The sequence below is a fragment of the Staurois parvus genome, unplaced genomic scaffold (genome assembly GCF_062004578.1).
Source record: "Staurois parvus isolate SC_StPar_1 unplaced genomic scaffold, SC_StPar_1.0 ptg000792l, whole genome shotgun sequence".
Lineage (NCBI taxonomy): Eukaryota > Metazoa > Chordata > Amphibia > Anura > Ranidae > Staurois > Staurois parvus.
This window is the reverse complement of record NW_028318588.1, coordinates 128,516-139,493: the sequence shown is the minus strand read 5'-3', so window position 1 is coordinate 139,493 and position 10,978 is coordinate 128,516. Positions and strand designations below refer to the sequence as shown.

Genomic DNA, 10,978 nt, shown 5'->3' with positions numbered 1-10,978 from the left:
GCATCATAGTCACTGGTCTCAGGCATTGGTGGAGACATTCCAGAGCCCTCGGTGTCAGTGACTGAAGGGGGCTCGCTGTCTGTATATAGGATTCCTGCACCATAGTCACTGGTCTCATTTGTCGATGGAGACATTCCGGAGCCCTCGGTGTCAGTGACTGAAGGGGGCTCGCTGTCTGTATATAGGATTCCTGCACCATAGTCATTGGTGTCAGGCATTGGTGGAGACATTCCGGAGCCCTCGGTGTCAGTGACTGAAGGGGGCTCGCTATCTGTATATAGGATTCCTGCACCATAGTCACTGGTCTCAGTTGTCGATGGAGACATCCCGGAGCCCTCGGTGTCAATGACTGAAGGGGGCTCGCTGTCTGTATATAGGATTCCTGCACCAGAGTCACTGGTCTCATTTGTCGATGGAGACATTCCGGAGCCCTCGGTGTCAGTGACTGAAGGGGGCTCGCTGTCTGTATATAGGATTCCTGCACCATAGTCATTGGTGTCAGTTGTTGATGGAGACATTCCGGAGCCCTCGGTGTCAGTGACTGAAGGGGGCTCGCTGTCTGTATATAGGATTCCTGCACCATAGTCATTGGTGTCAGGCATTGGTGGAGACATTCCGGAGCCCTCGGTGTCAGTGACTGAAGGGGGCTCGCTGTCTGTATATAGGATTCCTGCACCATAGTCACTGGTCTCATTTGTCGATGGAGACATTCCGGAGCCCTCGGTGTCAGTGACTGAAGGGGGCTCGCTGTCTGTATATGGGATTCCTGCACCATAGTCATTGGTGTCAGGCATTGGTGGAGACATTCCGGAGCCCTCGGTGTCAGTGACTGAAGGGGGCTCGCTGTCTGTATATAGGATTCCTGCACCAGAGTCACTGGTCTCATTTGTCGATGTAGACATTCCGGAGCCCTCGGTGTCAGTGACTGAAGGGGGCTCGCTGTCTGTATATAGGATTCCTGCACCATAGTCATTGGTATCAGTTGTTGATGGAGACATTCTGGAGCCCTCGGTGTCAGTGACTGAAGGGGGCTCGCTGTCTGTATATAGGATTCTTGCACCATAGTCACTGGTCTCAGTTGTTGATGGAGACATCCCGGAGCCCTCGGTGTCAGTGACTGAAGGGGGCTCGCTGTCTGTATATAGGATTCCTGCACCAGAGTCACTGGTCTCATTTGTCGATGTAGACATTCCGGAGCCCTCGGTGTCAGTGACTGAAGGGGGCTCGCTGTCTGTATATAGGATTCCTGCACCATAGTCATTGGTGTCAGTTGTTGATGGAGACATTCCGGAGCCCTCGGTGTCAGTGACTGAAGGGGGCTCGCTGTCTGTATATAGGATTCCTGCACCATAGTCACTGGTGTCAGGCATTGGTGGAGACATTCCGGAGCCCTCGGTGTCAGTGACTGAAGGGGGCTCGCTGTCTGTATATAGGATTCTTGCACCATAGTCACTGGTCTCAGTTGTTGATGGAGACATTCCGGAGCCCTCGGTGTCAGTGACGGAAGACGTTGCATTCTGTATTTGTACGTCTCCGTGGTGCTCCTTGACTGTCTCGGTATCAGCGGTCTCATAAGTAGGATCTGTTAAAAGAAAAACAAAGGAAATGAGCTTCCAATGAACAAGAATGTGATATATTGCAGCTGAGCAATTATTAGGTGTGGTGGCCATAGACGGTTGGAGGCCGAGATTCCATCTGTGTATGGACAAGCTGAATGTGCCGTGTTAATCCATCAACTTGGGTACAACCAGCCGGCCGGATTTACTTGCAGTTATCGCTAGAGGCTGCTGTAGCTGCTAGCGATAATCCCTGTCTTCTCCCGGTCGGGGCGGGGGGGGGTGGAGACAATCGCTCGGCAGAAGGGATTCCCCTGTCAGCACTGTCTGTGTTGGTGGGGGAATCATGTGAATTTCTTTCCTGTAACCCGTGGAAATGTTCACTGTCCGTGGCCTGCCTAAGGCAGGACATAGATGGAGCAAATCTCTTTCCTGCACCCTGTGTTCATTCAGTTCCCCCCATCTATACAGGGGAATCCCTGCCACTGTGCCCTTGTGTTCTCCCAGCGGGGCGGGGGTGGGGTGGGGGGGGGGAAGCAGTCCCTGCAGGGAGAACACAATGGTGATTGCTAGCAGCAATAATCGCACGTAATATCTGCCAGGCGGGTTGTACTCGGGTGGATCAATTGATCAGCTTGGGTACATTCAGCCTGCCCATACACCGGTCGGATTTCGGTACCTGCTGAACCGGCCGACATTCCAACTGTCTATTTCCGGCCTTAGACAGGTGTGGTGACAGCATTGCTAATTAGTGGGGGCGGGGCTTTTCCATGGACCTGATCTAATGGAATTAATTTAACATTCATTTAATTAGTGGATAAGAATGTAAATCCCAACTCCAGCAAACATGTATTATAGCAGTTACAGATCACAGGTTGTACACAAGGGAATAATGACTATTGAAAGCACCCCTGTCAAGGGGTAAATGGTTTGTCCCAACCCAACAGACTTTCTGGCAGGCAATGCATTATGTTATGGGGGATGGGGGACTCAGAAACAAAGACTGCTGCATTACTGACAGTGACAGGCTGGACCATAGATGTCATTTGTGGCCAGAGTGCCACTTGAATTGTCCCTATAGGTGTATAGTGTGAGCCGTGATGGTGAGATCTACAATACATCACATTGCAATGACCAGCCATCTCCTGTGTTGATGACTTTTAGGTATAATATGTGCCTATAAACCTTGTGTGGGGGAGGAAACTGGCAGGGAAAGGGTTAAAAAATTACCCAGCAGCCCTCACCCCCACATAGCTGGAGAAGACCCCCATATAATGAACAAAAATCCAAAGCAACACTTACCATTTACTTGAACAATGACCTTCCTGAATGGATGATGGTGGACGTTGTCCACGGTGAGGCGGACCTCGTAGGTTCCGCTGTCTCTGTGCAGGACCGGGCTGATGACCAAGGAGCAGTCCTCTTCAATTGAGCGGGTCAGGTGCAGATGGAACCTTTTCCCTTGGAACTTCTGCAGGTTGATGTCAGTTTGGCGCAGGATGGGTCTGTAGGGACCGCCTCCTTCCGGAGTCATTCCCCACTCGATCCCAACATTGCTGGCTCCAGAGAGATCCTCTGTGGTGAACACACATGGGATCACCAGTTTAGATCCGGCTGTAGCCTCCAGGCGGTTGTCCAATTGCCGGGCATGAGCAAATTCCACACCAAATGCCAGCTGCAGAAAGCAGAAAGCAATGAAGACTCTTAGAAGGGTCATTGTGGAGATTTTTGTCAACAAAAATGGAAAAATGTGACAAAAAAGGAAAATACGAGTATTTTCCTTATAAATCAGGATGAAATCTGAGTATTCGCTGAGCAGATCACAAATTCAGACGAGAGAATTCACCGAGCAAATCAGACACGTGTGTTCTCTGTGTGAGTCAGGCTCAAATGACACCCAGGAAATTCAAATCTCTGCCACTGTGATGTCACGGTGATGCTGCTCGACCGCACTGCTGCGAGTTGTTTTGTCAAATTCCTGCATGCTGCTCGACCGCACTGCTGCGAGTTGTTTTGTCAAATTCCTGCATGCTGCTCGACCGCACTGCTGCGAGTTGTTTTGTCAAATTTCTGCATGCTGCTTGACCGCACTGCTGCGATTTGTTTTGTCATTTGAATTCTTCGCTGCAGCACTGCATTGCAAATGACATGTCAACAAAGGGTTGACCCGCCCCCCCCCCCGCCATGTTGTTTCTCCCAATGTATGACTGCTGGGGAACGATTTCCTCCATTTCAGTACATAGAGGTGTGTGGGGGGGGGACTGGAGATGGGGGGCAGGACTGGGTTTTAGCTGCATTTCTTCAATTGTCACATCTCCCTGACCTCCGCTAAAAATAGATCCGGTGATTTGTCAGTTGGCCAAATGTAACCGACACTTTGCTGGGAATAAAAAGGCGTCTTATCTCGGGGTGTCAGGTTTGTGAATTAACCCTTTCGCTGCCAGAGCTGTTTTTGCATTTTGTTTTGCACACATTGTTTAAAAAAATCATTCCAGGCCAGAAGATTACACAAAACCCCCCAAACATGATATATTTTCTGAAAGCAGACACCCTGGAGAATAAAATGGTGGCAGTTGCAATTTTTTATGTCACACGATATTATCGCAAAGGTCTAAGATTTTCAGTAAAAAAATACTAATATGGCTTTTAGGGAAAGCAAACGCAATATATTACCCACATTTTTGGTAAAATATAACAGACGAGGTTGCACCGAGTAAATAGATACCCAACATGTCAAACCCTAAATTTGTGTGTTCCCGTGAAATGACAACAATCTTCAGTACCCGATATTTTCTATAGGCGATGGTTTACAAGCCCGCTACAGATTATCAGTTCTGGTGATAGAATTATCACTCTCACTCCGCGCGGCGATATGTAACCTTTATATTTCAATCAACATTTTCACACTTAGATGCCCCCCGACACCTGGGTTTACATTTGTACGTGCATATATGTTGGGGGAGGGTTCAAAACTTTTTTTGCTATAAAATTTTTTTTTTTTTTTTTTTTTTTATTTGAAATCTTTTTTTTCATTACATAGGGAGGCAAGGTGATGATTTTTAGGTGACAGGTTCTCTTTAATGAGACATGTCTCCTCTGGGCTCCACTGATTGTATTCCAAGGCAGAATCACAGGATGACCCGTAAGTGATGTCATACACATCGCTTTTCAGGTCACAGCAGAACACACATCCACCCTCCTCCCTCTCCTCCACCTGCCAGCACCTGCCATGTTGGTCCCAGGCCTGCAGATGGGCAAGCAGAGCCCGGAATACATGGTGGGGGTCTGTAGGTGTACTCTGATGGGGGCAGCTGATCTATAAGTGTACTCTGATGGGGGCTGGAGATCTATAAGTGTACTCTGATGGGGGTACCTGATCTATAAGTGTACTCTGATGGGGGCAGCTGATCTATAAGTATACTCTGATGGGGGTTAATGATCTATAAGTGTACTCTGATGGGGGCAGCTGATCTATAAGTATACTCTGATGGGGGTTAATGATCTATAAGTGTACTCTGATGGGGGCAGCTGATCTATAAGTATACTCTGATGGGGTTACCTGATCTATAAGTGTACTCTGATGGGGGCAGCTGATCTATAAGTGTACTCTGATGGGGGTACCTGATCTATAAGTATACTCTGATGGGGGTACCTGATCTATAAGTGTACTCTGATGGGGGAAGCTGATCTATAAGTATACTCTGATGGGGGCTGCAGATCTATAAGTATACTCTGATTGGGGTACCTGATCTATAAGTATACTCTGATGGGGGTACCTGATCTATAAGTATACTCTGATGGGGGTACCTGATCTATAAGTATACTCTGATGGGGGTACCTGATCTATAAGTATACTCTGATGGGGGTACCTGATCTATAAGTGTACTCTGATGGGGGTACCTGATCTATAAGTATACTCTGATGTGGATACCTTATCTATAAGTGTACTCTGATGGGGGCAGCTGATCTATAAGTGTACTCTGATGGGGGCAGCTGATCTATAAGTATACTCTGATGGGGGTACCTGATCTATAAGTATACTCTGATGGGGGTACCTGATCTATAAGTATACTCTGATGGGGGTACCTGATCTATAAGTATACTCTGATGGGGGTTACTGATCTATAAGTATACTCTGATGGGGGTAACTGATCTATAAGTATACTTTGATGGGGGTACCTGATCTATAGGTATACTCTGATGGGGGTACCTGATCTATAAGTATACTCTGATGGGGGTTACTGATCTATAAGTATACTTTGATGGGGGTACCTGATCTATAAGTATATTCTGATGGGGGTTACTGATCTATAAGTATACTCTGATGGGGGTACCTGATCTATAGGTATACTCTGATGGGGGTACCTGATCTATAACTGTACTCTGATGGGGGCAGCTGATCTATAAGTATACTCTGATGGGGGTTACTGATCTATAAGTATACTCTGATGGGGGTTACTGATCTATAAGTGTACTCTGATGGGGGTACCTGATCTATAAGTATACTCTGATGGGGGTTACTGATCTATAAGTATACTCTGATGGGGGCAGCTGATCTATAAGTATACTCTGATGGGGGTTACTGATCTATAAGTATACTCTGATGGGGATACCTGATCTATAAGTATTCTCTGATGGGGGCAGCTGATCTATAAGTATACTCTGATGGGGGCAGCTGATCTATAAGTATTCTCTGATGGGGGCAGCTGATCTATAAGTATACTCTGATGGGGGCAGCTGATCTATAAGTATTCTCTGATGGGGGCAGCTGATCTATAAGTGTACTCTGATGGGGGTTACTGATCTATAAGTATACTCTGATGGGGGTTACTGATCTATAAGTATACTCTGATGGGGGCAGCTGATCTATAAGTGTACTCTGATGGGGATTACTGATCTATAAGTATACTCTGATGGGGGCAGCTGATCTATAAGTATACTCTGATGGGGGTTACTGATCTATAAGTATACTCTGATGGGGGTACCTGATCTATAAGTATACTCTGATGGGGGTTACTGATCTATAAGTATACTCTGATGGGGATACCTGATCTATAAGTATACTCTGATGGGGGTTACTGATCTATAAGTATACTCTGATGGGGGTTCCTGATCTATAAGTATACTCTGATGGGGGTTACTGATCTATAAGTATACTCTGATGGGGGTTACTGATCTATAAGTGTACTCTGATGGGGGTACCTGATCTATAAGTATACTCTGGTGGGGGTTACTGATCTATAAGTATACTCTGATGGGGGCAGCTGATCTATAAGTATACTCTGATGGGGGTACCTGATCTATAAGTGTACTCTGATAGGGGTACCTGATCTATAAGTATACTCTGATGGGGGTACCTGATCTATAAGTATACTCTGATGGGGGTTACTGATCTATAAGTATACTCTGATGGGGGTTACTGATCTATAAGTATACTCTGATGGGGGTTACTGATCTATAAGTATACTCTGATGGGGGCTACTGATCTATAAGTGTACTCTGATGGGGGTACCTGATCTATAAGTATACTCTGATGGGGGTTACTGATCTATAAGTATACTCTGATGGGGGTACCTGATCTATAAGTGTACTCTGATGGGGGTACCTGATCTATAAGTGTACTCTGATGGGGGCAGCTGATCTATAAGTATACTCTGATGGGGGCAGCTGATCTATAAATATACTCTGATGGGGGTTACTGATCTATAAGTATACTCTGATGGGGGTACCTGATCTATAAGTATACTCTGATGGGGGTACCTGATCTATAAGTATACTCTGATGGGGGTACCTGATCTATAAGTGTACTCTGATGGGGGTTGCTGATCTATAAGTGTACTCTGATGGGGGCAGCTGATCTATAAGTGTACTCTGATGGGGGTTACTGATCTATAAGTGTACTCTGATGGGGGTACCTGATCTATAAGTATACTCTGATGGGGGCAGCTGATCTATAAGTATACTCTGATGGGGGCAGCTGATCTATAAGTGTACTCTGATGGGGGTACCTGATCTATAAGTGTACTCTGATGGGGGTACCTGATCTATAAGTGTACTCTGATGGGGGTTACTGATCTATAAGTATACTCTGATGGGGGTTACTGATCTATAAGTATACTCTGATGGGGGTTACTGATCTATAAGTGTACTCTGATGGGGGCACCTGATCTATAAGTATACTCTGATGGGGGTACCTGATCTATAAGTATACTCTGATGGGGGTTACTGATCTATAAGTATACTCTGATGGGGGCACCGGATCTATAAGTGTACTCTGATGGGGGTACCTGATTTATATGGCGGATGTTCAACATGATTTCTCAGCAAAACGAAGCATGGAGACATGGATGGATGGATGGATGGATGAGGGAGTTTTCTTTGAAAATTACAAATGAATTAAACAGCGTTTTTGGTTTGTGTTCTCAGAGGCAGTGAAGTTCCGCTTTAATTTAGAGAGAACCGTGAATAATGGGCCTGGAATGACTGTGATCTCTCCGATATGAGTGACGGTATGTATCACGTGTAGTGCAATTTACATGTTTATGTTCATATATGTGCGTGGACATGGAGGCAATGAAATTTAAACTCCCACCTCTTCATTGATAGTCAGTGGCAGTGAAATGTACCCCCCAAATTCCCCACATTGTTGATCATGGCAATGAAAATGAACCCCCCCATAATTCCCCCCATTGCTGGTCATCTCTCCGATCTCTACTTTTTTATTCCGGGTCTCAATGGATCACACCCCTTAAAAGGGATTCCTCTGGCTCAGAGCGGGACCTCCGATCCTTGCACCGTGTAGATCAGTTGTCCTAAACTCTCAGCTTTAGTCAGGACTGTCTTACTGAATGGGCACATCTGGGCACTGCCCAGGGTGGAGGGTCAGGAAAAGGTGGGGGGTGGAACACCTGATGTATGGGGACACTGAAATGAGGGAACTTGATGAATGAGGAAACCTGATGGAGGGGGACCCTGATGTATGGGGGCACTGTGATAGGGAGTCTGATGTATGGGGACCCCTGATGTACAGTATATGGGCTCTGTGATGGGGACACCATGCTAGGGAACCTGATGTATGGGGACACTGATATGGTGGAACCTGATGTATGGGGACAATGTGATAGGAGTCTGATGTATGGGGAACCCTGATGTACAGTATATGGGCTCTGTGATGGGGACACCTGATGCATGCTGGGAAGGGCTTCAGTGCATTAGTTTGCCTAGGGGATAAGATGGCGCTGGCTTTAGGTATTATGGTCTCTCACATGGCAACAATGGAGCTCTATGGCTGTGTTGGAACTTTAAAGGTTTGTTCAATCAATGTTTTATTAGCTTACTTTATACCGGAAGACTTCTCTTTGGTCATGCAAGAGCTAACAAGGGACCATTCCGTTTCTTGGGCTTGGAGATGCCGGGAATTGAACCCGGTACCTCACACATACAATGCGTGTGCTCTTCCACTGAGCTACATCCCCCTTACCCTTTGGTCATGGACTGACCACAGGAAGCTACAACCTCCTGATTGATGGTCTGGGCACACTCCTAACTATAGAAGATCTCATGATGAAGCAGCAAAATCTCGTCTTCACCCAGCACAGCTGTAACCTCTTGTAGAGGATCTAGATCTGTCTCCCATGCAAAGCATCGTTCACGTAGCCACAGGGCTTTTTTTTTTAAATTGGAACGCAGTTCCGGCACCTCCAGCTCTGAATGTATATAATGGCAAGAGGTGCTGGGGTGTTCTGGAGGGCCTATCAATGCTGGCTGCTGGAGGGCCTATCAATGCTGGCTGCTGGAGGGCCTATCAATGCTGGCTGCTGGAGGGCCTATCAATGCTGGCTGCTGGAGGGCCTATCAATGCTGGCTGCTGTGGGATCTATTGTCACTAGTTGGAATCTATTTTTGCATGGGGGTCTATTGTTGCTGGGGGGGGTCAGTTATTGGTGAGAAAGATCTCCTGTTGAGGGAGGAGTCTATTGTTGCTGGGGGGGGTCAGTTATTGGTGAGAGAGATCTCCTGTTGAGGGAGGAGTCTATTGTTGCTGGAGGGGTCGGTTATTGGTGAGAGAGATCTCCTGGTGAGGGAGGAGTCTATTGTTGCTGGGGGGGTCAGTTATTGGTGAGAGAGATCTCCTGGTGAGGGAGGAGTATATTGTTGCTGGCTGCTGGAGGGCCTATCAATGCCGGCTACTGGGGGCTCTGTTGTTGTTGCTGGGGTCTATTGTTGCTGGAGTGGTTTTTGTTGTGGGTTGTCAGTTGTTGCTGGGGGTTCTATTGTTGTGTTGTCATTAACACATTACATACAAATGACTTAGCACCATAAAATGATACTTGGTTCTGTATTTTCTAAAAGGGGGGGTATTGGGAGGTGGGTAGGGGGTGGAACCAAGGTACCGTGCTTGGGAGGGGGGGTAGGGGGAGGAGACAAGGGGCAATTTAAAAGGAGGGGAGTTCCTGCACCTATCCTATGAGAAATCAAAGCCCTGCGTAGCCATAAACCTTCTTTTTATAGGGATATTACGCCCTCAGTTTTTATGTGGGGGGTGGCAAGAGGTTAACAAATATTAAACGCACATTTCACCTGCAAAATATGTGCATTTGTTATATTCTAATTAAAGATGAACTTAGCCTTTAAAGCGGAACTTCCCTTAAAAGCGGGCTGTCTGTGTCCATAGAAACACATAGCGTGGCTTGACCCCGCCCCCCGCGCTGGATTGATACACGACTCAGGTAAGTGTAAAAATATCTTTTACCTTAATTCAGGGAACGCATTAAGGTAAAAAAACTCTTTAGAACCACTTTAAGGGCCGGTATCTGTGGAGGCCACCCATTCCTCCTTATAGAGGAACGGAAAAGTGAAAGCTCCGCCCATCCTCCCTCCCCCCGCACCCCCAACCCCCCCTGTAACAACATTCTTTGTTTGTTTGTTGTAGGGGGTACCTTTTTCTGACAGGTATCCACTCCCACAATTCTCACTCTCACCTACCTAAGAATTACGGAAGCTTGGCCCACCACCCGCCCGCCCTCAGCCTCCTGGGACACGTCACATGATCCAGGAGGCTGCGGGACCCGTGTGAAAGTGCAGCGAACTTTGCCTTTACAGCAGAACTTCACTTAAACGTTATGGTGGTTCTAAAGGCTCCAGGTTGTTTACCTTCATTCATTCTATGCATCCCATCCTGTGTGCAGCATCAGCCCCTCCCCCCTAATTGTCACCTAGACCCCCCTCTAGATCCAGCGATGTGCACTGAGGGAGAGGACAGGAGAGTGTTCGGGGGCCCCGAGAAGAGGAGGATCCGGGCTGCTCTGTGCAAAACCATCACACAGCATGGAAGTATAGACATGTTTGTTATTTTTTTCTTAAAAAGCCTTTAGAATCACTTTAAAGTTCCTCTTATCTCCCCCACACTGTAACAATATTTG

At 46.9% G+C, this 10,978-nt stretch overlaps 1 protein-coding gene across 1 annotated transcript in view; it reads left to right on the top strand.

The window, feature by feature from the left end:
• The first annotated feature begins 7,981 nt into the window (after positions 1–7,981).
• The window catches only part of RNF207 (ring finger protein 207), a 124,158-nt gene continuing 121,161 nt past the window's right edge, over positions 7,982–10,978 (top strand). Inside the window, exon 1 of the mRNA XM_089654708.1 lies at positions 7,982–8,065. The gene's annotated coding sequence lies outside the window, so the exon portion shown is untranslated. The remainder of the gene's footprint in view (positions 8,066–10,978) is intronic.